Source organism: Camelus bactrianus, chromosome 4 (assembly GCF_048773025.1).
Source record: "Camelus bactrianus isolate YW-2024 breed Bactrian camel chromosome 4, ASM4877302v1, whole genome shotgun sequence".
Classification (NCBI taxonomy): Eukaryota; Metazoa; Chordata; class Mammalia; order Artiodactyla; family Camelidae; genus Camelus; species Camelus bactrianus.
This window is the reverse complement of record NC_133542.1, coordinates 68,451,704-68,479,135: the sequence shown is the minus strand read 5'-3', so window position 1 is coordinate 68,479,135 and position 27,432 is coordinate 68,451,704. Positions and strand designations below refer to the sequence as shown.

Below are 27,432 nucleotides of genomic sequence, written 5' to 3'. Positions count from 1 at the left end.
CACCAATCTGCTGTTGTGGTAAGTGAAAAAGTTCACCTCACCATCCTGGCTAGTATCAGCTCTCTGAGGGTGTGGGCTCACACACGTTAATAGTATAAACATTCATGTTTGTCCAACTAATACTTATTAATTGCAAGATAAAGTAAGTCTCATAATGCTTATCAAACACCAGGGAAATAGATTTGTCTTTTTTGAAAGTCATAAAGTTCAGAATCAGCTTAGTAGGTGTAATGTAGGCTCAGTTTACTCTATCTTCCCACCTGACATCCCAATACCTGTGAGTGAACACACTGTTTTCACTTTGTCTCATGAATAGCTATCATTTAGGAGGAGAAGTAAATTTTTGAATCATGGTCTTTTCTTAGAAGTATTTTTGAACACTAGGAAGACATTGACATGCCCTGTAATCTTTCAGACAGAACTACACGTAAAACAAGCCAGATAATTGAGAACTCAGTTTAGCATTTGAATGTTGTCTCTGCTCCAGGCCCAGTTCTAGGCTCCAGGGATGCACAAAAAATAAGTCTGTGTCCCACCCTCATTTATTAACGGTCTATTGGAAAATATTTCCTTGTCTAGAATTATTTGAAAATATACTTTTTTAAAACCTCTAATTTAGCACTTAGTACCCAAACTTATTCTCCTTTTCTGCACTTAGTAGCAATTGAAAATAGCTCAAAATAGTCTTTAAAGGCACTTGGTATTCTTACGGAGATTATTATTGGATGATTATTCTTTCTGGACCAAGTAATTCTACCTCGTTTAACATTTCTGCATAGAATCTCTAGCTAGATACGGTGATTTATAGACCTCTCCATTCTATGAGAATGAACAGATATTGAACATAACTTTATATATCAGTATAGTATGGGAGTTACCTTGAAAATAAGCACTCTTCTTTTAAGAGTTGTGCTTAACTTATGTGGCCAATATTCTCAGTAATCCCCATACTATTTTTGTGAAGCTAGTGGTATTTTTAGTCTTCCTCTTTCAATGTATAATGATCTGATATTATTATAATAATGAATAGGCAGAAATAAAAATTTATCATCTTGGTATGAACCAACTTTGGAGTTCAGATGAGCACGCTCAGTTCTAGCAGGTGGTAAGAAACCTCAAGACTAAAATAGGCTGTACATGTGTAAGTAGGTTATGGTTGTTGATACTGCAAATTCCACGGCTTCTGATGGGAAAGGAATAATATTTCCTGTGTTAATATCTGTGACTTTTGCACATTAGACTGAAAATAGTAGAGTTTTCTCTGCGATGCGTCTTTGGAATTTAGAGGCTCTAGTGTCTCCCTTACCCACCAAATTCCTGATAGGGATGGTGTGCTCATACTTGCTTATTTTGAACCAGGAAATAACCATTGTTGCTGATTTCCCATTGTGCTTGGCAGTGGTTGTAGACAGCAAGTTTGGGATAACAGGTGGGGTGTGTTGGAACTAGATAAGGAAAGACTGACTTTGTCCAATTCATATGGCTTTTCCCCCTCTACCTTTTTTGTGATGTTTAGAATATGGGCAGCTGTTCACACTGTGGCTGCCTTCCTATGATTCCAGGGCTTTCTGGAGTCCAATGTTATGGCACAGGTTCAGGCTAAGTTCATTTCTACAAGAAGCATCTCTACCCTGCCTATTAGCATAAGCTAGGGACAAGGGCAGTCAAAGGTCAAGAGAAGTTCAAAACAGCATAACCTTTCTGTGCTTCTGTTTCCAAATAACCCCAGTCTGTCCTGCTCCCCGAGTTTTTTCCTCAGCTATCGTGTTTACCGTGTAGTTGTAAAACTCAAGAGAACAAGGACTGACTTGATACAAGGGAAATTAGAGAATAGAAGTCATTGTTGCTTAAAACAGGAGAAATAATTGATTTATGTTTGGGGGCCAATTAGGCTATAAAACAGGAACAGTAAAGGGACCTGTGACTTCAGGACAGCTACTTGCTCTGATTTCTGTTCCACAGACAAGAGGCTCCCCAATAAAGGCTGTCAGCTTTCTAGGCTAAATTATTAATTCCTTTCATGCCTCTCAGGGATTGTAAACAGCACATAATACAGGAAAACAATTGATACTGTTCAGTTATTGGCCAGATAGAGGGTCAAAGGGTAAATAGTTGGATTAGCAACAGCTGTTCTTCCACCAGAGTCAGACTTTTGTCCCTTATTCTATTTCAGCAAAGCCATTCCTGGGTTTTTGGCCTCTATAGTTAAATCCATTTCTCTTCTTGTAACCATAATTCAACAAATAATTAGACAATAAACACTGACCAAAATTGAAAATACTTGTAATTTAATTGTTTCTGAAGTTGAATATGAGCTTTCTTTTTGGTTACATGCTGACTGTTGTCAAGGAAAGTAACTACTTGAAGTTTAGATTAGAAGCTTTTTAGCTGTTTATACCAACTGCCCGTCAATCTTTGTGCAACTTGATTAAAAGAAAAAAATTGCCTTTGTTTAAACTGATGGTAGGATAATGTATGTTCATTGTGGGAAACACTAAAAGAAAAAAATACGCATAATTAAAAAATACAAAATAAAAAAATATAAAAAAATCCCACCACCTGGAAGTAACCATTGTTTGTTATTTGAAAATATGTCCTTCCAGTTTGTGTCTGAGTGTACTTATTTTACATGGTTAGGAATCATATATACAATTTCGTATCCTGTTTATTCCTTTCCCACTCAGCATTACATTGGGTACATTGTCCCAAGTCATGAAACATTTTTCATAAATGTTTTTAATGGCAGGATAATATTTCATTGTAAGTGAATAACTTTGCCATGATTTATTTAACCCATTTCGTTGGACACTTAGGTTATTTCTAGTTTTTTCTACATAATATAGAATGCCACAATGAACATGTATTTATATAAATTTTTTGTCTGCATTTCAAATGAGTCCTTTAGGCTTTTTATATAAGCCGGAACTCTTCTGAATTAAGAGCATGGACTCTGACTCAAAAGCCTAGGAATGCTTGGGTTCAACTTGGCTTCAGTATTTACCAGTGCTGTAATCTTGGCTAAGCTATTTAACTGCTCTCTGCCTCAGTATTATCATCTATTAAATGGGGACAAAAAAAATTTCTACTTTACATGGTTGTTGTGAAGGTTAAATGAAAAAATATATGTATTTGGAACAATGCTTGGCAAATGGTAAACACTATTAAGTGTTTGCTATTCTAGGCTATGTAGTATAATGTTGAAATTCTCAGTCTTCTCTTTACTAATGGTCGTTGTAACCACTTTATTCAATTAAACTAGCCTGTGTTTCTTAATGACACTAAGATAAATCATTCCAGATGTTAGCAGGTGTAAGTTACTGCTTCAAGTAAATAGTTCCCTCAGAGGAGCAGAGCTCATAGACTGCTGACCACTTTGGCCAAGACTGTTCTTTACCATCTGGTTGACTGCTAGGGTGTTTTGGACCCCTTCCCTCAATCAGCAGCAGGTAACTCAAATGACCATCTGCCAACTCATTTATTTAACCTCTTGGGGAACTAAAGAAGTTAACCCTCCGCTTATTAAAAATAAATACACAGATTATGTACTTCTTCTTTGATCAGTAGCAAGGTCTTATAGAGAGCATACTGAGGAAGAAATATGTACAATTAAAAACCTGACCATTACCATTTAAAAAACTGCATACTTGGGATTCCTGCTGACTTAAACTTTAAAATATATATGTTATATATGTATTTTTTCTACTAATCTAGGCCCTAGATAAATGAACATTTTAAAAAAGACTTCAAGGTTAAATTACTCTTTGCCCTCTCTTGCCACAAGATGCCCACCAAGCAAAGGTTCCTGAGTGATGGTGGTATGAACAGGCAAGATAAAAAACAGCTTCTCAGAATAAGCCTAACACCATTAGTTTGCTCTGGCTTTGCATTCATCTGTTATGTGTTTTGGGATCCCAGGTAGACTTTTTGTGGATTCTTCCAGCTACAAACGAGAAATGCACATCTTAGCTAGAGTGCTCATAGGTACATTCCAAAATTCCAGTATTCTGTTCTATGTCTGATGGGTCTGTTCCTTGTTGTCAAACTATCTGTCACAATTTTTGATCTCAGAAAACAGTTCATATAAACCTAGGTGTGGTCTGCAGAGAATGATCTAAAGCTGAGTGTTAGAGAAAAAGGAAAGAAATTGAACATTTATTGTGTATTCCCTTATGTGCCAGGCACTTTGAACATATTCAGTGGTAATGAGAAGGCTTATATCATATAAAATTATCTAAACTCAAGTTTGACTTTGTAATACCTACTTCCATTGTTTCCTTCCTTTCCTGCTTTTCTTTTTCTTTTTGATGTGTGCACCAAGCTAAGACACAGTTCCTGCCCGCTAGGGACTCTGATTTAGTCAGGAAGACAGACACACAGACACAAAACTTGATGATATGTGGCTTTACTAATTAATAATAATAACAATAACAACAACAACAACAACAACAATAATAATAATATAATAAAAATAATGGCTAAATTTTATTACACACAAAATTTTCCATGTGCATTTTTCATTAAGCACTCATAAAACCTATTTGAAAAGATACTATCTCTATCCTACAGATGAGAATGCTGAGGCCTGGAGAGGTTAAATGACTCACCCCAAAGTACATAGTGAAGTATCTGAGACTTGAGAGCTGCAGTTCTCCAAATCTTCTGTCCTGTCTCTAAGACTTGCTAATGGAAGAGTTTAAGGCAGTATAATGATTTGTAACATATATAACGGGGCTCTTTGTGTACAGAATAAAGACTATTTTAAAGTGTCATTTGGGCTCTTTTGCATATGTTAGAATGATTTTGGACATAAAGTAGAGTAATACACTGTGAAATAGGTTCCCAAAGAGATTTCTCCTGTGGTTCAGCTTCAGGGTTATTCCACTATTTATTATCAGACTGGTTTTTTCCTGAAACAAATGAAGGTAAGTTCACAAATCTCCCTTGATTTTTCCCCATTCTATTTGTGATTTTGGTATTTCACATTCATAACAGTTGTAAGAGCCTTGCTTCCAAAGCCTCAGCTGAATCTGCTAGATCACTGCAAGATCACGTCTCCTGAATGTGGCCTTTTACTGGGGAGTTCCCTTCTGATAAGGTTTCTTTTGAACAGGGTTGGGGTGGGATGAGATCCAGAGTTTAGGCTGAGCTCTCATCCCCTTGACCTCTGCCCCTGTTTCAGAGTTTATACTGACTTGGTTGGGACTTCCTATGGAGCCAAGAGTTTAGGACTTGTTTACAGTTGATGAAAAGATAGTTGCATTCAAAGGCTGTTGTTGGGTTCGTGGATAGTCATGGATCTCTGCTATTATCTGTGGTGGGTTCAGGGAATGCTTGAACATCTGGGTCTGGAGATTTGTAATGGATGACTAAGAAGGAATGAGAAGAAACTCTGAAAGTAGGTTGCTGAAATTATTTCTATGGGAGCAGTATTGCAGTAACATTTTCAGAGTAGAGAAAGATTCTTACAAACCTGTGTTTTATTTCATTTTTAAAAAGTTTAAGTGGTTGTTTAAATTCAGTATATGATGACAAAGGGGATGTGTGGGAATTCTTTTGATATCTCACCAAAGAGAATATTTACTGTATTAGGCAAATGTATCAGGTAGTGGAAGGAAACCCTGGATTATTAAAGCCACCTTTTTAAAAGTTATACATAGTTTTACAAATGGATATTTTCTCTAAAAATCTTGTGGTTCTCTAGGTATATTAAGGAGAGGATAGCAACTCAGTCCCAAATGAGTCTTCATCAGCATTTTCTGAGTACACTAGTCAGTTAAGACAGCTTTTCAGCTTTTATACCTGAAGTTACATATCTTTTTAGGGGGGAGGTTCCAGTATTTCTTGCAGATGGGAATCTGTAGGAAAAGATAATCATCTTTCTTTGAAGGGTGCTGACAGTATGAACCAAAATTGAATAACTGCATCCTCTGTTGGTAAGCATAGGAAAGGATAAACTGCATGAGTAATAAGAGTCAAAGTGAAAATAGTGCTATGTCTTTTTCACCTTAGCACAGAATTCCGTGTACTAAATGTAGTCTGGCCTATGGACATAATTTGCCTGACTAATTAAGATGTTTAAATAAAAGCATGTTAGTTGTCAACATTTAAAACCTGCAGGAGTTCCATAAATACTTGGGTTTTTGGCCTTGATAAGTTGAATGGTCCAGCACTGGGCCTGGATTTCTACATGGCGTCTGTTGGCCGGAACAGAGTAGTGACTGCTGTCTTGAAATGAACATGCACTCTCAGGATTGTCACAAAGCCACATGGCCTCCTTCATCCACTTATGTTTCCTTCTTATCTTCTGTAGGCATTTGAGTTTGCAATTCCTACAGTGAAAAATGATAATTGTCAGTGCAAATCAAGGTGTGGGAAAATGGGAAATCAATGAGTATAATCTAGTAATATCTGTCAACACTAAAAATGTTCAGGTTTATTTTTGTAAATTTAGCAGTTTAAAATTCTAAATTTTTAAATTAAAAATTGTAGATTTACCAGTGAATACAGCTAGGTATTTATCCTATAAGAAATAACAGGTGTGCAAAATGTATATTCACAGATACTCTTTTCAGCATTTATAATAGCAAGAAAATTAGGAACAACGCAAACGTTTGACAGGGGACTGGTTAAATGGATTGTGTTTATCCATGCAATGTAATAGTGTAGAATCATTAAGGAGAAGATAGATTTTAGTCTGGAAGAAGTTACATTAAATTGTTTGTTACTAATGATATTTTTGGGCAAATGGGATCACAGAGTAACTTTCACTATTTTTGTGTTTTAATTTTTTTTTAAACAAGGCTCTTGTATTAAGAAATGACATACATATTTTTAAAAAATCTCTGGTTCTCATTTCATATGCCAAGTTTCCAGGGTTCTTCTGTGAGATTGAGCCACCCAGGCTGCAGCTTCCCACTTAGATCACAGATTTCACAGTCAGAATTCTCTTATCTTGAAATTGCCCTAAGGAATGGGAATTGGTGTCCTCAAGTGTCAAGAACCATCTTGTGTTTAAAAAAAAAAAAAAAAAAAATTCGAAAGCACAAACCATAAGGCAAAAAAACCCCAAAAGCAAAAACAGAAAGGTTAGTTCAAAAGAAGATATAAGAATTAAAGCATAGTTAAATAGTGACTTCATTCATTATTTTACCAATTGTTTTTCTCTCTCTTGATCATTAGTCTAAATTTGGTATTGAGCCTTTTTACCTTTTAAACCTACAACAAGCAAGGTCCTACTGTATAGCACAGGGAAGAACTATATTCAGTGGCTTGTCATAACCTGTAGTGAAAAAGAATATGAAAAAATAAATATATATGACTGAATGCTCTGCTGTTCACCAGAAACTAATACAACATTGTAAATCAACTATACTTCCAATTTAAAAATGTTAAAAGAGGGGCAAAAAAAAAAAAAAAAAACACCTATCTTGAAGCCCATGAACAATGTAAAAGCCTAGAGCAGCATTTTCAGGCTTCTATTTGGAGGCTTCAGGCAGGAGCCCTGCCTCCATTCACCACTAATCAAGCTCTCAGAATTGGCCTCTTTTTTTAGTGTCAAGCTTGACACTACCCTGCCATCAAGAATGTAGGGAACCTTAGTAAGCTTTTCATATGAATTGTGCTGTCTTGGCAGTTGCAGGGACATGTTGCTGAAAGTGACCATTATGGACATCATGCAGTGGAGAAAAACATGAATGGAAGCTTGCATCTTGGCCTTTGCCACTCCTCGCTGAGTGACCATAGGCAACCTGTGAAGATCAATTTCTTCATCCATAAAACAGTAATAATCCCTGTTAGGGGTTGTTTTAAAAAATAAGTGAGATAATATATGTGAATTGCCTAGCATTTAGCTGCTCTAGCCATTCTTGCATGTTTCTCCTTCGCTGAAATATGTGATGAAAGATTTCTAACTTTTTGAGTTAATATTTAGTGAGCATTTACTGTATCCTAATGTTTTTAAAGCACTATCTGATTCATTCTTTCTGGCAACTCTCTGAGGTTGTTCTCAAGTCTTGTTCTCCCCATCTTACAGATAAGGAAACTGACAGTTTTAACACTTGGCCAAGGTCACACAGCTGGTAAGTGGCAGAGCTGAAGCCTGTGTGATTCCAAAGCCAATGTACTTTTTTATCTTTTTAAAGTAGTGATATGATGTACATACAGTGAAACACACAGATACTAAGTGTAAGATTCAAGCAGTTTTCACAGATGCATGTACCCTTGTAATCCATGTTTCATCAAGGTACAGAATATTATCATCTGTTCTGAAAATTCCCTTTTCCTCAGTCGATCCCACTATTCTACCCCAAGAAGCAGTAACTTACGATTTCTCTCATGATAAATTAGTTTACCTGTTCTAAAATGTCTTGCAAATGGAATCATACAACGTGCTCTTTTGTGCCTAGGTTTTTTCAGCATTATGTTTGAGACTCATCCATGTTGCTGCAGGTGTTAGTAGTTCTTTTTTTCTTTTTAATCGCTGAGTAGTAGTCCATTGACTATATCATAGTTTGATCTATTCACCTATTGATACCTGGGCTGTTTCTAGTTTGGGGCTATTATGAATAAGGCAGCTCTGAAAATTCTTGTGCAAGGTTTTCGTGAATATATGTTTTGATTTCTCTTAGACATCTATCTGGAATTGTTGGGTCACATGGTAGATATATGTTAAACCTCTTATGAAATTGCCAGTTTTCCAAATTGTACATTTTACATTTCCAGTAGTATGTGAGTTCTAATTGTTGCACATCCATGCAAGTATTTGGTGTTGTCAACTTTTAAATTTTAGTTGCTTGAAGTGAGCAGGTAATGGAATTGACGTGGTTTTAATTTGCATTTCCCTGATGACTAATTTCATTGATCACTTTTTCATTCCCTTATTGTCCATTCATATATCATCTTTTGGAAGTGTCCGTTCAGAGTCTTTTGATGATTGAAAAAATCATATTCTTTGTCCTAGTATTAAGTTGTGGATAGTTTTTATTATTATACACATCCTTCATCAGATATGTATGTTGTGAGTATTTTCTCCAAATCTGTGGCTTTCTGTTCTACTTTATTAATGTAATTTTTGATTAGCAGAAGTTTTACATTTTTATTAAGTTCTATTATTAATATTTTTCTTTTATGATTAATGCTGTCTGTATCCTGCCTAAGAAATCTTGGCCTAATCTGAGCTTGCAGAGGAATTATTCTGTGTTTTCTACTAGAAACTTTATGGTTTTAGCATTTCTCAAGTTAATTTTTTTGTGTCATGAAATAAAAATCAGTCTTTATGAGTATTTGTTTCAGCACTATTTATTGACAAGACTTTCCTCACTGACTTTTTGATGCACTTGCTGAAGTATAATTTGATCTTTATGTGTATGATCTGCTTAAAGCCTGTATTTTCTTCCATTAACCTATTTATGTTTTTACTACTACCACAATGTTTTAAATACTATAGCTATATAATAAATCTTGAAATCAGGTAGTGTCAGTCCTCCAACTATTCTTCCTTTTCAAAGTTGTTTTGGCTGGTTTGACTTTTCTGAGGTTTTGTTTTGTTTTCCTTATGCATTTTAGAATGAGTGTATACATTTTAAAAAATTGGATTAGATTTCATTGATCTTATCAGTTTGGGGAGAGTTGTCATTTTAGAATGGAGTCTTCTAATCTCTGAATTCATTATCTCTTCCCACTTATTTAGAACTTTATTTTTTCTTGGTGATATTTTTAAAAGATTAGTGCTGAAATCTTACCCATCTTTCTTTAAACTTATCACTAAATATGTTTTTTTAATGCTATAGTAAATGGTATTATTTTAAAAAGTTATTTTCCAGTTGTTTGTTGTTAGTATATAGAAATGCAGTTGATTTTTGTATATTGTTTGTATTATACAATGTTGTTAAATTTGTTTACTAGCTATAGTAACTTTAAAAAATTCTTTGGGACTTTTTATATGTACAACTATGAATAAAGACAATTTTACTTCTTCCTTTTGGATGTTTATGACTTTTATTTTTCTCACCTTCTGGCATTGGATAAAATTTCCAGTCTGACAGTAGATAAAAATGTTGAGGGTGGAATTCTTGTCTTGCTTTTGATCTTGGAAGGAAAGAGTTCAGTATTTCACTATCAAGCATGTTAGCTGTAGTTTTTTTCTAATTTTATCAATTTTTAAAAATTAAAAAATACAGATCAAAACACAGATTAACCATTTTTAAGTGTATAGTTTAGTGTCGTTAAGTATTACACGCATATTATTGTGCAGTCATCACCAACTTCCATCTGCAGAACTCTTTTCATCTTGCAAAAGTGAACCTGTAACCATTAACAGTATTTCCCGATTCTCCATACTCTGGCAACCACCGTTCTTTCTGTCTCTCTGAATTTGGCTAATCTAGGTATCTCATCTAAGTGGAATCATACAGTATTTGTCCTTTTGTGCCTGGCTTCCTTCACTTAGTGTATTTCCAAGGTTGATCCATGTTGTAGCATGTATCAGAATTTCCTTCCTTTTTAAGACTGAATAATATTCCATTGTATGTTACATACCACATTTTGTCTATTGATACATCTGCTGTTAGATTGTATTGCCTATACGTTTTGGCTGTTGTGAATAATGATGCTGTGAGTATTGGGTGCACAAATAGCTCAAGTCCCTGTTTTCAGTTCTTTCAGGTATATACCCAGAACTGAAATCGCTGGATTATATGGTAATTCTATTTTTAATTTTTTAAGGAACCACCATGTTGTTTTCCACAGTGGCTGCACCATTTTACATTCCCACGTAACATTGCACAAGGATTCTAATTTTTTTGCATCCTCACCAACACTTGTTATTTTCTGTGTTTTTGTTAGTATCACACACACATCTTAATGGGTGCAAGGTAATATCTCACTGTGGTTTTGATTTACGGTTCCCTAATGATTAATGCTGCTGAACATATTTTCATGTGCTGTTGGCCATATATATATCATTTTTGGAGATATACCTATTTAAGTCTTGTCTATTTTTTTTTTATCAGGTTTTTGTTGTTGTTGTAAGAGTTCTTTATAGATTCTGGATATTTATCAGATACTTGATTTGAAATATTTTCTCCCATTATATAGTTTTCCTTTTTACTGTTGATTGTGTCCTTTCATATAAAGAAGTTTTAAAATTCTATTTAGTACACTTATTTTTTCCTTTTGTTGCCTGTGCTTTTGGTGTCATATCTAAGAAATCATTGTCAAATCCAATGCCAGGAAGCTTTTCCCCTTTGTTTTCCTCTAAAAGTTTTATCATTTTAATTCTTATGTTTGGGTCTTTGATCTATATTGAGTTAATTTTTGTATATATGATTTAAGGCTACATTCATTCTTTTGCATGTGGATATTCAGTTTTGCCATCACTGTTGAAAAGATTGTCCTTTCCTCATTGAATGATCTTGGCAACCTTGTCTGAAAATAAATGACCATGTATGTGTTTCTTTCAGGGCTCTGTTCTATTTGATTTGTTTGTATATCTGTCTTTATGCCACACTGTTTTGATTATAGTGGCTTTAGAGTAAGTTTGAAATCAGGATGCTGTACATTTTTTGTAGATTCACTTTATCAACTTGTGTTTGTAGTTTGCCAAGAGTTTTTATCATGACTGGTGTCAAATTTTTCAAATACTACTTCTGCACCCATTTAGATACTTAGACTATTCACATGGTGAATTATACTGATTGAATTTTGAAAATTGAGCTAGCCTTGCAATCCTGGGATAAGCCTCATGATGTATTATTATTTTTATATATTACTGACAGTCAAAGCCTATATCCTTAACCTCAGTGCCATATTGCCTCCAAAAGATTTTTTATCTTTGTTGAACTCACTATTTGGGACACATTCATTTTTATTTGTGTGAATCTGTTTTTTGTGTAGTCTTAAACCAACTTACTAGGTTAGGAGCTCTCCTTCTGCTTCAAATTTGAAGTCTCCATCTAGTGGTCTCTTCTGGAGGCACAGTGGTGAGAACCTGTGATAATGTATTGGCATTTGTTCCCACTTAGTCCACTAGGTGGCAACAGGCCCTAACTGAAGAGCCAAGAGCAAGAAATTAAAATGAAAAATAGAAAAACAGTGCTTGTAAAAATAATAATTAAACAGAACAGAAAACCAGGACTTTATGAAAAGTAATATGGATATCTCTCAAGAACTGAGAGAAGGAATAAGACTTTAGCTCATTCTAAGAAACTCTAATTAAAGATATATGAGAACCCAGTTGACTGTTTTTCTTCCATTGCCTCTCAAACTTCAGAATCTTGGCTTATTTAGTGGCTATACAGTTGCTTTTCTTTGAGTATTGTGGGTTGGAGGGGTAAGGTGATAGAACTGACCCTTAATGCAGAAGAATCTGAGTTTGGAGTGTGGTGCCAAGAGGGATGTGCTGTTATATCCAAGAGCTGAGAATCTGCTTCCAGGGAGACTGCAGGAAGAGATATTAGTAGCTCCCTGGTGTCCCTTGGGTCTGAGACTTTTTTCCCTTGGGTGTGAAGAAAGGAGTTTTATGAATGTTACAGTCTAAAGTGTGGGCTTCCCTTATAAAAATGGAAATTGGGAGAACAGAAATTTTCCTGGACAAGGAATTGTTTAAGATAGTGGTGAAGGCAGAAGTTCACTTAAGGAGGTGTAAGATTTTAAGAAGCTGTGGGTGGAATTGTCGGGCTGTGAAAATGAAAAGATAATGAGTGAGGTGAGTTTTGAATGTTCCCTGAAGTAGTTAAGAAGAGAGAAGGTTTGGGAGGACAACTAGGCTGGAAGCAGTGTGACCTGGCAGCCTAGCATAGCTTGCTTGATTATGGCAGTGATGCCAACTTTTTTGACCTCGGTGACTTACGTAGGTAATAAACACAGCTGACTTAAGCAGGACTCCATTACCTACTTAACCTTCCTGTTCCTGCTTTACAGTTCAAAATAATTCATTGGCAATGGACGATTATTTTATTTATTACAAGTAAATTTGGGTGGGAGAATGATAAATGTGCTTTAACAGTTGAGGTATGGTTCATTTTGAAATATGACATATATATGTCAGTCTAATTGCAGTACTAGAAAGTTTTAAAATAAGGATACTGTTGATATACTACCTATCATTATACGTAGCATGTATCAAACTAATATGAAAATGCTGATGGCTGAATGAGTCATAATTGAAGATTAAAAAGCAAGAATAGCAGTAATCGAAAAGTATCACTAATTCCCTCAACAGTGATAATGGAGTTCTGAGAACTGCAAGATTTCCAACTGATTTTATCCGTGTATTTGCAATAGGATATTTGGAGCATTGACACTCATTTTGTGGCAGCCAGGCTTTTTAGTAGGATACTAAAGAGTCTCTTGTTACTTTTAGCTTATAAACAGCGAATTTTATTGACAATCCATTACCAAGCTACTTAATAGCCTTTATTCATAAGTAGAAATAAATTGAGCATGAGTTACTCATAAGATGGATAAAGGTTGGATTAATTCGCCAGGACGATCCTTTATATTCATGCTTTCAGAATCATAGTGCTAAAAGCCTGGGGAGGAGGAGAAGCAGATAGAAAAATTAGCCACAGGCTGGCTAGAAGAAGGCTCAGTGCAATGGCCTTTGGAGTTAGGTGTGAAATAGAAAAAGGGTGTGTCTTCTGTGACTTAAAGCAAAATCTCACCATTGTGTGTGTGCATGTGTATGATCACTGTGTATGCACAGATGTTTATGACAATAGCTCTAATACTGTTGATAGAATTACTACTCGCATGATTAGTTCTATTGACAGAATTATTTGTTATGTGAGTCTAAGAACTAAAGGAATTGTTCTTCCTTATTTTCAATGAAGTAGACCTACGTAATTGAGAAGGAAATAAAGTTCTTTATGTAATGATTTTTGTATTGGGACTTTTGTTGATTTTTTTTCTTTTTTTTTTTTGGTGTCTTCATTATTTAGCATCTCCATTGTCTAGGAATCTGTCAACAGAACTAAGATGCAGTAAAAACAAGCTTTAAACATTTTCATCAAAATAATTGTAAGACGTCTCTGTCCCTTTCTTTCTCTGTCTTTCTCTGCGAGAGGTTTTGTTAGACAAAAACTTAAAATGTCTTAGTCACCCTTTCTTAATAGTCTTGGTAATTTTGGCCCTTAATTATCTTTTCACCAAAAATGTATTACATTCTTCTAAGTTTTATAAGTTAAGTCTGACTAGTTAGTTTCAACTTCTGACCTTTGTTTTATCTTTTGAAACAACTTGGGTAAAAATATCACTAAGCAAACAAATTTCATAAGCAACATTGGTAAACTAGTGGGAATGACCTTATTAATGCAGATGGAAGATAACAGGGTAATTTGGAAAACTTCAAAAATACAGTGGGCCTAGAAACAAGTTTGGGAGAAATAGTTGTTGATTGGAAGTTGGTATGACTGCTCAAGTGTCAGCGATATAGTGCTGTCATGTGAAAAGAATGTTACCCAGCAGGAATTACTCGTGGTTAGTTTTCTCGGTATGCTTGGTGCCATTCAGATCCAAAATATTAGTGATGTGATTTTTTTTTACCTAATGTTCAGAATGTACAAGTTTAATCAAGGTAATATAGAAAAGAGCTACCTTTAGTGGGGCTTGCTGCATGTCAGATGCTGTGCTGAAGCACTTCATTCTGTTTATGTAATCCCCATCACAACCTTATAAAGTAGGTGGTGGTTCTCAGATGAGAATCTAAGGTGAAAAGGTTAATACCACACTGCCTCTCATTGCCCTGTTCATCATAGCCAAAGAAAACTTCACAATTGCATCAGTAGAATAAAAGACTTAGAAATGAGATTAACAAAAGAAGTATAAAATCTGTACACTAAAATAGTAAAATATTTCTGATAGAAGCTTAAAAAGAACTAAATAAATGGAGATACATTCCATGTTCATGGATTAAATGTCTAAATAGTGTCAAGATGACAGTTCTCCCCAAATTTATATATTGATTCAGTGCAATCTCTATTTAAAAAATCCCAGCAGACTTTTGGGGAAGACTTTAAAAATAATTTATATGGAAATTCAAAAGCCCTAAAATAGCAAATACAATTTTGAAAAAGAACAAAGTTAGAGGACTTATTTTACATGGTATCAGAAATTACTATAAAGTCACAGTAATCGAGACAGTGTGATATTGGTGTGAGGAGAGATACTAGAACTGGACTGAGAGTTCAGGAATACATCCTTACGAATGTGGTCAATTGATTTTTGACAAAGATATCAAGACAGTTCACTGGGGGAAAAGATCAACAAATGAAGCTTAGAAAACTGGATATTGCTATGCCAAAAGAAAAAAAAAAGAACTCAAGACCCTTAATTTACATGAGACACAGAGTCTTATTAACTCAAAGTGTATTATACATCTAAATCTAAAACTACAAAATGTTTTGAAGGATACTTTTGTGACCTTGGGTTAGGCAGCAACTTCCTAGACATGACACCAGTGGCACAAGCCGTGAAAGAGAATTTTGATAAATTGGTTTCATTAAATTGTAAAACTTTTGCATTTCAGAAGACATAATTAAGAGAATGAATAGAGAAGCTACAGATTGAGAGAAAATATTTGCTTGTCTGATATCTGATAAAGGAGTATCCAGAATACATAAAAAACTCTTAAAACTCAATGAGGAAACAACTCACTTTTTAAAAATGGACAAAAAATATTGTATGATTCCACTGATGTGAGATACCTAGAATAGACAAATTCATAGAGACAGAAAGTAAAACAGATTGCCAGGGGGAATGGGGAGTGGATAGTTACTGTTTAACGGGTACAAAATTTTCATTCAGAATTATGAAAAAGCTCTAGAAATGGATAGTGGGTGATGGTTGTACAGCATCTTGGATTTCATGCGATTGAATTGTACACTTAAAAATGGGTAAAATGGTAAATTTTGTGTTATGTATATTTTGCCACAATAAAAATAAGTGAAAACCATTAAAACATGAGACAAAAGACTGGAGCAGAAACTTCATCACATGAAAAAGTGCTCAACATCATTAGTTATTAGGAAAATGCAAATTAAAATCACAACAACTTTCCACTGCACACCGTCTGGAATGGCTATAGTCAAAAAGACTATAAAAATGTTCTGAGAAGTGTTGGTGAGGATGAGTGGTATCTACCCAAGAGAAGTAAAAATATTTATCCACACAAAGACTTGGATGTGGATGTTCACAGCAGCATTATTTATGATAGCCAAAACCTAGAAACAATCCAAATGTCTATCAACTGGTGAATGAGCAAACAAAATGTGGACTATCTGTATAATGGTATGCCATTTAGCAGTAAAAAAGAATGAACTACTGGTGCTACAACATGGATACACTTCAGAAATACCCATTATGCTAAGTGAAAGAAGCCAAACACAAAAGACTATGTGTGAGTCTATTTATGTGAAATGTCTGGAAAAGGCAAATTTATAGAGACAGAAAGCAGATCAGTGGTTGTCTGGGGCTAAGGGTAGGAGTGGAGATTGGGAAACAAGCTCAAGGGAAGTTTTAGGGGTGAGGAAAATGTTCTAAAATTGAATTGCAATTGATAGTTGAACAACTCTGAATGAGTGAAAAAAACTGTACACTTAAAATAGATTAATTTTATGGTATATAAATTATATCTAAATAAAGCTGTTATTAAAAAGTACCTAAGATTGGTTGGAAGGAGATAAAGGAGGGGACTTTTGGATAAAATGGATTAAATTCATCAGCCAAGTGATGCCCTATTTGATGATTTGCTCAGTCTTGTCTTTGGAAGCCTGCACCCTCCTGGTCCTAAAGCTTTAGCCTGGACCCCGCCCCATTAAAGAGTCCATTGGGAAGAACTTTTTCCTCGTTTGGGAAGACTGACTCAATTGTTTGTAGTGTGACTCTGATGGATCGTCTAGGCTGGTGACATATATATACCTGCATCTAGCCCCAGGTACAGATTAATAACCTCAGCTAGACATCTTGAAAATATGTGCTTTTAGTTGACAAGCAGGTGGGAGTCCAGGGAGTGAGGGAATCTTGTCTGCTGGAGGTGGATGGCCCATGGAGTAGCGCTGTCAAAGACCAGGATGCTTTGGGCTGTATTGCTGTGTGCTGTTTGTGGCACATTTTTCTCTGTGTTCTTTTTAAGCCTCACAACAATCCTGTGAAGATGGGAGAGGTGTTCTTAGTCCCCCTTTCACAGAGAAGTAAGACTGAACAAGCTGACTCGTTTGTCCAAGAACACATAAACCATGGCAGAGTTGGAATTAAATTCAGGTTTTCTGACTCCATACTATCCCAGACCATTTCTTCTATACTCTACTGTTTTGCCTCAGCTATTTACAGTCATCCCTTGGTATCCACAGGGGATGATTCCAGGATCCTTCTTGAATACCAAAATTTTAGAATGCTTAAGTCCCTTATATAAAATGGTGCAGTGCAGTTGGTCCTCTGCACCCCCAGATATGGAGGACCTACTGTACTGGGAAGAGACGAGAAAGGGACATGTGATTTTGTTTGATTGTATGTGTGTTTCAGTAGATTTAAGTTAGCCTGAAGAGTAGGAGGGGAAGTTGGGCTCCATTGTAAATTCAGGGGTCTACAGCAAGTATAATCAAGATAGCTTTGTTCTGATACCTGGTAGTTAGTAAGATTACACCTCTGTTGAAAGGTACTTCATGGCACAGATGACTTGAAGGTATCCTATGCTTACTTCATGGAGCCTCCTAAGTTACAAACCTAATTGTGCCAGAAATTATAAAAAATTCATTTAACAACCATTTATTGTGTGTATTCCATGTCAGGCCCCCTGCAAGATTTGGGTTCATAAGGTGCATTTGTATCCTGTTGAGATACAGTCTGAGAGGAGAACAGGAGGAGGCTGGAATTTGCTTTGTTTCTTTCTCTGAGGCTGATATGGGTGCCCTCCAAAGTGACCACTTCAACCGTGGACCTGGAGCTTTTTGCTTTCTGCTATCCCCACAGCTGTACTTTCTGCAGGTCCCCATTCTTGATAAAAATAGTCTATCTTTCCTTCCTTTTCCACTCTGGATTCTTCCCTCTGCTTTTCAGCCTAACAGGTAGATCTTGGATCTAAAAGAAATCTTTGCTTTTTAAAAAAGACATTTAAAAATAATTTTTCTTAATTATTGAAATAGTTCGTGTTTATTGCTAAACACTTGGACGATCTAGATGGGTTATAAATAATAAACGTAAAAGTCACCTTTAATTCTACAACTTAGAGATTTCAGTCATTAACATTTTTACTTCCAGTCTGCTTTTTACTTCCTGCCAATGTACACTTGTGCACGTGTGCGTGCGCACACACAAAGATGTTAGTATTTTGTTGTGGCAGGCTCTGTGTGAAATATTTTACACATACTCCTATTGTTCAGGTAGTCCTCTGAAGTAAGTACTATTATCATATCTCCTATTTACAGATGACACATATTTAAAGGGTCAGTAACTTGTTCAGTTTCACATAGTTGATAAGTGATTGAGCTGGAATTTTTACCCTCATTTAGCCCAGGCTCTTCACCACTCCTTTCCAGAAATCTATTTTCATCCATGACTTGCTCTCCAAATTGTTCTCTCCAAGACTGTCGGTAATTGTTTTTAATTTTTGCCTTCTCCAGCCTTGTTTTAAGACCTCTTCTTTGTGCTTTAGCCACACTTGCAGTTTCGTGAAAGCACTATGCTCTTTTGGCCTGCACACATCCCATCTGTTCCCTCTGCTTGGAATGCTCACCGTACCTGTCTCACCCAGGTAATTGCATTTACCCTGCAAGTCTTCCTTGAGGTCACTTCCTGGACCTTTCTCACCCCTAAGACTAGATTGGCCCCTGCTATCATTTGCTCCCATGGTACGTTGTCTTTCTCTTTTGCAGAACTTTTCACAGTTAAAATTATTTGTTCATTAGAACTTGGTCTGCCATTTTCACTATGCACTTTTGTTCCCTTCATATCTCTGGTCTTGTGTTGTATTCCAGGTGCACGGTAGATATCCAGTAACTATTTGCTATCTTACCTTTTTCTTTCTGTACTTAGCTTATTTACTTTCAGCTTCATACTTGAAAATTCGCATCCTCTGTTCAAAAAATGAATTCCTCTTTCTTCCAATCTGAAATTGCTCATTTCTTAGTGCACTTCAGCCCCCTAATCTAGTCAAAAGAGTTTGGCACCATTCTTGACTCCTCAGTTTTTTTCTGTTTAAATATCTCTGAGATTTCTGGGAGGATATACACTGAACAGAATGATTAAGGGAGCCAACTGGTGGGCTTTAGTTTTCTCTCTTTTGTCTGAACTTTTCATTGACTACATGGTACTAAAAAAAATCCTATTTTGAAAAACAAAAAATAACCGAAACTAAAAGCTAAAATGCCTTTTTGAGATACCCTTTTTACTCTCTCTAATTCTGCTGCCTCAGTTTTAGCTTAACTCCTTTGTGCAACAGATTTCTATTTTTTTTGTCTCTTTCAGATCTCTCTCGCCTTCCTCCTACTTCATCTGCTTGGTGAATCTTCCCAGAGTCTTGCTTTCATTGTCTCCTTTCAGAGCTCAGCACTTAAAGTGGCTCCCTATTGCACTGATTTCTTTTTTTCTGCCTGACTCACAAGGCCATCTGCAATTTGTCCTTTTACTTTTTCAGTGCTGCTCCTCATGACTTTCTAATATAATCTCTGAACCATTCTGTTCTTGTCCCCTGTACATGCCGTGTATTTTCTCTGTGGCAGATATTTACTTACAAGTCGCATCTGCAGAAAACACCCTCAAACTCACACAACTGTCTCCTTTCTAAAGCACTTAGTTTTATCCAAGAGAAATTACACAGGATTTTGATGGCCAAAATATACATTGTTTTCATTGGCGCATGTAAAGAATACTGATTATCTGTGTAAATAGACAGCATGCTTGTTTTAGGTATACATTTTCAATGTGTCAGACACTCTTTCTAATGTTTTCAGAAAATTTGGAAATAACTGGCAGTTGAAAGTAAATGCCTATGGTATGCATTGGTATTCTGACAAACAGCAATATGTGAATTACCTTCTTTGTGTCCACCAGGATGAAAGAATGAAAACTTTTTTGGGTGAGGAGGAAGAGAGGTAATTAGGTTTGTTTGTTTGCTTGTTTATTTGAATGGAAGTACTAGTGATTGAACCCAGGACCTTGTGCATGAATCCTCGTCTTTTTTTTTTTTTTTTTTTTCGTTTTTCTTTTGGCTTTGATTTCTCTCTTTAGCTTTTGTCTCACTGCACCTGTGCTTCTCCTTCATTCCTGTCCCTGAGAAAAAAAATTTCAGAAGGCTAAGTTGACAGCCTCTTCTCCTGCTGCCTTATTTAATTTGACTTTTGCTGTGAGAATCTGTTTCTATCTTGGACTTAAATATATGATAAATTATTTACAACCAAGGCCCTTGCTTTCCTGTCATTATCATGAAAGATTTAGTGGCTCATCTCATCTCATTTTAGAGGATTCAGAGAGTTGATACTACATTTTAATTTTTGTTAAGAGAAATGATGTGCATCTCCCATCTCACTTAGTTTTTTTCCTACTTGAGGGACATGGCTTACAAAGATAAGAATGAATAGACCCTGTAGTTTTGGTCAAAAGAGAATATTTAGGTACATTTGAACAATAATAACCAGGGCATTCATACTAATGCATAATATATAGCCACTTAAAAGAATGAGTGCAATATAGAGATTGTTGTAAAAGCCTATCTATAATATATAGTTGAGTGAAAAAGCAGATTGTATGGGAGTAAGTATAAAATGAGCTAGTTTTTGTTGAAGCCACCCTCCAGAAAACCACAAAGTTGTGGTATGTGTCTATTTGCATGTGCATGGAGGAGGGTCTTCAAGGAAATAATACATTTAGTTTGCTTATGATATTTATTTATTTAATGATAGATATACAACAAATAGTTTACTTTATAATATTTACTATTTTAGTACATTAATAAACTTATTATTTATTATATTTATAAGTGGTTTCCATTGAGGAAATGGATTGTAGATGATGAGAAAAGGGATTTTCAGTTTTTACTTAATAGAGTTCTATATTTGAATTTTAAATAATGAACATGTGATTCTTTTTAACTTAAATTATAAAATCGTTTTTTAATATGATATGATGTTAAGGTATATAGTTAATTCTTTCTGTAAAATATTTCCTTAACTCTAGAACATCTTTAAGAAAAAAAGGAAAAAAGAAAAGTACTAGGAATTTAGAGAATTTACTCCATATTAGAAGCAAACAGAGCCTTTCGCCAATATGCGGGAGACAGTAGCACAAACCCAGCACAGTAGTGGATGCACTTGGGTGATTCTCTGCACATGCTTTTGCTTCCCTTGGGTTGTTTGGTCCGCAGTTTGCATTCATTGATCAGTGAGTTGATTCAGACTCAAACCCACCGACAGCAATGAATGTTGAGTGCAGCCATCAGTGTTTTCATTTGATGGAGTTTCCTTGGCCTGTCCTGACTCCTGGCTCTTTCTTTTCCACAGTTTTTTTGAGGTCTGTGTCTGGCATCTCTTTTAGTAACCAACCATTGAGTATCGACATAATTATAGATAACATTGACATTAGAGCTGGGAAGTTCTTAAAGATGGAGAAACTATGCTTCAGAGAAGGGAAGGAGTTCCAGGAAAAGCTAATGAGTAGCTCTGTGACCACAGGGGCAGTGCTTACGTACCAGTAGGTCTAAACAGCCTGGTTCTTCCTCTCTGTTTTGAACTGAGAATTATGAATGCTTTTAAGGTAAATTAGCACAGATTATGTTTTGGGTTAAGTAATGATAATAGCTTACATATATTAGCATTTGTTGTGTGCTAGGAATGGGTACAAAGTACTTTATATATTATCTCACTGAATCTCAAAACTCTACAAGGTAGCAATACTTATTATCCCCCATTTTAAACGTAAGGAAACTGAGACTCAGACACTTGCCCTGGGTCACACAGCTAGTTAGGGAGTTGAGCCAAGATTCATCCCAGATCCTTCTGACTCCAAACCTGACTTTTTACTTGAATTTAACATTTAATTAAGCATCTATGTGGACGGAAATGGTGAGGCAATAGCTGCTTTCAGACAACACATATTGTAGTGGGACTGTCAAAACTTAACCACATTAACTATAATTAGAAATGGAATGTGTTAAGAACATTGCAGACATTGGACAGTTCTGTGCTATTTTTGCTTATTAAATCCTCCCCTTGTCCCTAATTAAAGGTTTGAGGGGACATGGGAGAAGTGGGTGTAAAATACTTAATTGGATTTCACTCCAAAATGAAATACACGTTTTTAATAAATCTCTTCTTGTTACATCCTGTTTCGCACCAGAATGGCGTATTTCTAGAAGATATTTAGATACATTAGGTATTATCACGGAGTACTCCTTATCTTGTTGAGACAAAACATTTGTTTTTCAGAAACACAATAAAAAGCAAGGAACAATGGGTAGCAGAAATAGAGGGGAGCTTTTAAAAAAATAAACTGGACCACCTTTGGGGGACAGGCAGCGATACTGGTTCTGGTGATCTCATGCGACATATGAAGGTACAGCCTGCCCCTTTGCTTCAGGAAGTAATGTTGTCTGTAAGGACCCTAAGGTACAGTCAACGGTCGGTGGTTTTTTCAAATCCCAAACTCACCGACAGCGTTGAATGTTCCTTGGAGTCCTCTGAAGACTGGGTCCTGGCCCTGGCAGCCCTTCTTCAGCCTGCTCCCACGTTCCAGGAGCCATTGGGCAGTGAGAGCACTGCTGATGGAGCCTCTCACATTCTTTTCCAGGTTTCATGTTGAGAGTATTTAAATTAAGAAATCGATTTGTGTATAGCACAGAGCTAATGAACCTCAGGATTGTGAGGTTGCAGTTTATACAAGCAGACTCGAATGGATGTCTGAGAAAAGAACTTTGAATAATATTTTGTAATTATGAAAATGTCAAATATCCTATTTTATAACAGTATTTTAATTATTAAAGGGCAAGGATAAGAAAGAAATTAACATATACTGAGGACTTACTCTGTACTGGGATTTGTATATTTTTATTTCCTTAAATTCTCAACACACTTTTATCTCATGAGAAAACTGAGTCAGAGAAATAAAGTGATTTGCCCAAAGTTACATAACCAGGAGCCAAAGTTACAAGCCAGAACTTGAATGTTGGACTACATGATTGCAAAAAATCACTGATCATGCTGCCTCTTCCCTTGACCACCACACAACTTACTGTTGTATATCTGGAGGCAGGACCTTCAGTGAGATCTAAGTCAAACAAGTAAACATCCTCTTCTTGTTTGCCTGTAATAATAGTAGGAAGCTGAAAAAAAAAAAGTGACCTTTATAATTGGTGATCTCCCTAGCTGAGATCTTGGATCACTAAGTTACCACAGAGGTTCAGTGGTAGTCTACAAGATATTTTCCATGTGAAAAAGCAAAAAAATAAACAAAAACCCCTACCATCTAATAGAAAGCCTGCATTACTTACTAAGCCTGTCCTTAGATCACGGAGAGTAAGTATAATGTCAGATGTCTTTGCTTTTGGCAGAAATGATGACAGTGCATTGTCAACATACTGATTATTTGTATTGACTGTTGAATGTCCTTGATGAAAAATCTGGGAAATAAATTAATTCCATGGAACTTTTCAGGATATAGGGTTTATAATGGGAGGAATCCAGAAGTGCTCTGCAGAAAAAGGGCTTACAAAACTGCTGGCTGTTGAGGTTAATCTTTAATTAGGGATAGTTACTACTATTTGCTTTACATTTAAATATTAAAGGTTGATTGTTCTCAAATTCATTTTTAAAGCAGCCAAATGGTACACACATTAAGAAAAAAAATCAAACCATTGGAAATTTGGTTTGGATGTAAATTGTTTACATTTTATATCAGTTTAATTATTTCACCCTCTGTCAAAACACTCCAGTTAGCCAGCTTTATTGAGTCCTCAGTGTTATGACAGTAAATGGTATACAAATGACAACAAAAAAATCAAGCAACTGTTACTGTTTAGTATTTTTAAAACTCTTTAATGGACTTATTTTAAATGGCCTTCCCTGAAGTACTTAATGCCTTATTCCATTTGGATAAATAATCAGGCTTTAAGCAAATACTGACCTCTTCTACCTCAAACCATTAGATGTTTACAAAATATCATTGCTTGAATTCATGGTATTCTAAGGTTTTTCCTATGAAAAAACTAGAAAAGAGTGAAAGGCAGGTTTTTAAAATGACACAGGGGTGTTTCTCATTGTGTTTGAGAAAATTAATTTTCATGGCAATAAATTCATTATCTTCATCCTTTCAATTTGCTTTAAATCTTTAAGCTTAGTTTTTATAATCAAGCAAGTTTAAGGCACATATTGGGTCTTTCAAATGAGTTTGGGAATTTGACTAATAGGCTTATGCAGTGCAAGGATATAATCTATGAGTTAAAAAAGTGTTAAGGGTTAAATTAGCCAAGAGTTACAGAAGCTACACATTTAATAAATTGGTCTACTGTTTAATTCTTGATCTAGACTGGTTTTGAGGGGTTTTTTTGGTGGGAGGTGGGGTTGGGTAGTTAGGTTTATTTTATTTATTTTTAATAGAGGTACTGGAGATTGAACCCACGACCTCGAGCATGCTAAGCATGCACTATACCATACCCTCCCCTAGACTGGTTTTGAGTTTGTCAGAACTCACCATGCCATCCTTTACTGTTCCACTTACCTCCTTTTCTTTCCTTTTCCAGAGGTACTACGAAATATTTTGGAACCCACATTGCTTTAACTTGGAGATATAAATGTTTTCACAGTCCTCTTGAGGCCTCTTGATATACTTGAAAGAAACAAAAAGCATAAACTTAATAAAACAATATATATTTGAGAGATTAGTAGCATAGAAGAGGAGTCACTGTCTCCGGTAGCTGTACACCCTTTCATTTCCCAAGCACTATGCAGGGAGCATCTCTAGAAGTATTTGGAGATAATGTTGCTATTCTTGAGGACAAATTCTTGTTATGAAGATGACAACAGAATGTCAGCATGAATTCATGTTCCTCTTAGCCAGACTGCCAGTGTCCTGCTTCATCCTTTTACTAACTCACCAGCAGAATCTTTTCAAGGAATCCTTTCTGTTTCATACAGCCCTTGCCATCACGGAGGCCAGTGTCTACCCAGGGAACTAACACAGACACAGATAATAACAAAGAGGATGATTGCTATGCTGGTGGAATGGTATGAACCAGATTAAGGGAGAACAGAGAAAAGAAGGGTTAATTCTGCCTAGAAATGCCAGAAGTGTATCTAAGTGGTCACATCTGATCTGGGCCTTGAAGGTTTAGTTGAATATTTACTAGACAGAGAAGGAAAGATACTCCAATAGAGGGAACACTGCACAGGAAATCCTAGAGGCAGGAAAGTTCAGGTAATGGTGCGTAGTATTGAGATTAACCCCCTAGAGCGTCAGTTAACTCATCTTTAAGATGCAGGACAGATAGCACTCACTTGTCCTGTGCACACAGCTGTGAAAATCAAATGAGGTTATATATGTGAAAGTAGCATGCAAATATAATTGCTCGATCTCTCTCCTCATTGTTCTTGGTTCATATGTGCTGAAATAAAATAAATGAAGTACCTCATCATGATAGACTTTTCCAGTTGGGTTCTTACTTGATTTTCTCTTTTTTTTTTTTCCTTTAAAGTGACCATAGTTTAAATTTTACATAAATTAAATGTTTAAAATAATTTTTATTGACATGTGGTTGATTTGCAATGTTAGTTTCAGTGTAAGCAAAGTGATTGAGTTATACGTATACATACATATATTTTTTTTTCTTTTCAGATTCTTTTTCATTATATGTTATTGCAAGAAATGGAATATCATATCCTGTGCTATAAGTAGATCCTTGTTATTTATCTACTTTACATATAGTAATGTGTGCCTGTTAATTGGGGAAGCAATATTATAGCATAGTAAAGAGCACAGACTTTGGAGCCAGAATCTTGACTTTGCAAGTTACTATATATATGACCTTGGGCAAATTACTTAACCTTTTTCTTCCTCTGTTTCCTTATGTATAAAGTGGAGATAATGATAGTATCTACCTCATAGGACTAAATGAGGTAAGATATGTTAAGTGTGTAAAATAGCACATAACACATATTAAAAACTGTGTGTTCTTATATATGTTATTTCAAAATAGTTTAAATTGTTAAAATCATTTACAGTTATTATTTACATGTTACTAAGTAAAATTGCATGTTTTGCCCTGAGTTTGGTTTCCATATACACTAATATAAAAACCTTCTTATGTAGTTAAAACAATCTCTGACTAGCTATTACATTGTAAATATACATATGTTCTTAAGACATTTTGAAAATTAATGCTCCACCACTTTCTTTGTGACCTTAGGTAAAGTTTTTATCTCCTGTGAGCTGGAATTTCCTCAATATGTAAAAATTAAAATATTAGTATCTGTCTCATATTGATTGTGAGGATTAAGTTAGATATAGAATTTAAAACTCTCTAGAAAGCTATGGATTCTCTCCCTAAATACATACATGTAGGCACAAAAATTTGAAAGGAGTTTCATTTATGGAATCCAAGAACCTACCCATAGGCTCCCTGTGAACTTCAGGTTGAGAAATTCTGACCAGAGCCAGAGACTAAAGTTTTGCAATCTGGTCTTGTCACTAGTGTAACATGGCTATTTTGGAAGTCTTGGTCTCCATCTTATCAGGAGTGGCTACTTGCCAGCAGCAGTGCAGACTCACCATCATCTAGTCATACCTTTCCCTGTAGAATAACCTCTGCAATGTAATTGGACCGTGGTAACTGTAATGATGTGATGTAATGGTAGTCTCTGGAAAAGTGATTATTTGGACTTCATCAAATTCTGTACTGATTGCAGATACCAACCATTACTTAGTAAATCTGTGCTTATACAATTGGCATTTGTAAAAGAGGTTGATGAGAAGTTAACACAAATATTTGAATGAATTTATCATATTTTGCAGTAGTTCCCCACCTCTCCTCGCTTCCCCAGCAGTCATTTGGTTTGGATCTGATCCTAGCACTATGACTGCTAATTCTGACTTGAAGTTAGTCTGAAAAAATGTGTTGTTTCAAGGCAAAGCTTACAGAGGAGCCTGCTGAGTTCAGAGTGTTTACTTGAATTGAGAATATTAGGAAGCAGGGGGAAAAAGAGTGTGCAAAGATTGTGGTTGTATATGGAGTTATTGATCTTCCTTATATTTAGCCTGCTTGATGTTTTTACCAAGGAGTTGAGAGATAGAAATAGAAACTTAAACTTAATAGCTTGGAACATTTTACTATTTGACATGGCAACTTTATATCAGTTTACTTGAGCTATTTCAGATGAACCTAGAAGACAGGAGGTAGAAGGACCAACTCACTGAGATAGCAAATTGGCATAATGCCAGAGGCATTATTCTCTTCAG

At 35.6% G+C, this 27,432-nt stretch overlaps 1 protein-coding gene and 1 long non-coding RNA gene across 4 annotated transcripts in view; one reads left to right on the top strand and one right to left on the bottom strand.

Moving 5' to 3' along the window:
- NR6A1 (nuclear receptor subfamily 6 group A member 1) overlaps nt 1-27,432 on the top strand; it is a 204,986-nt gene that overhangs the window by 37,217 nt on the left and 140,337 nt on the right. The gene's annotated exons all lie outside the window — the stretch shown is intronic.
- The window catches only part of LOC123617189 (uncharacterized), a 50,241-nt gene continuing 27,195 nt past the window's right edge, over nt 4,387-27,432 (bottom strand). Inside the window, exons 2-5 of one of the 2 annotated variants that reach the window (XR_012506544.1) lie at nt 24,700-24,807; nt 23,216-23,305; nt 7,207-7,279; nt 4,387-6,329 (exon numbers count right to left, since the gene is read on the bottom strand). This is a non-coding gene — a long non-coding RNA (uncharacterized LOC123617189). The remainder of the gene's footprint in view (nt 6,330-7,206; nt 7,280-23,215; nt 23,306-24,699; nt 24,808-27,432) is intronic. The other variant, XR_006725320.2, reaches the window with a different exon arrangement.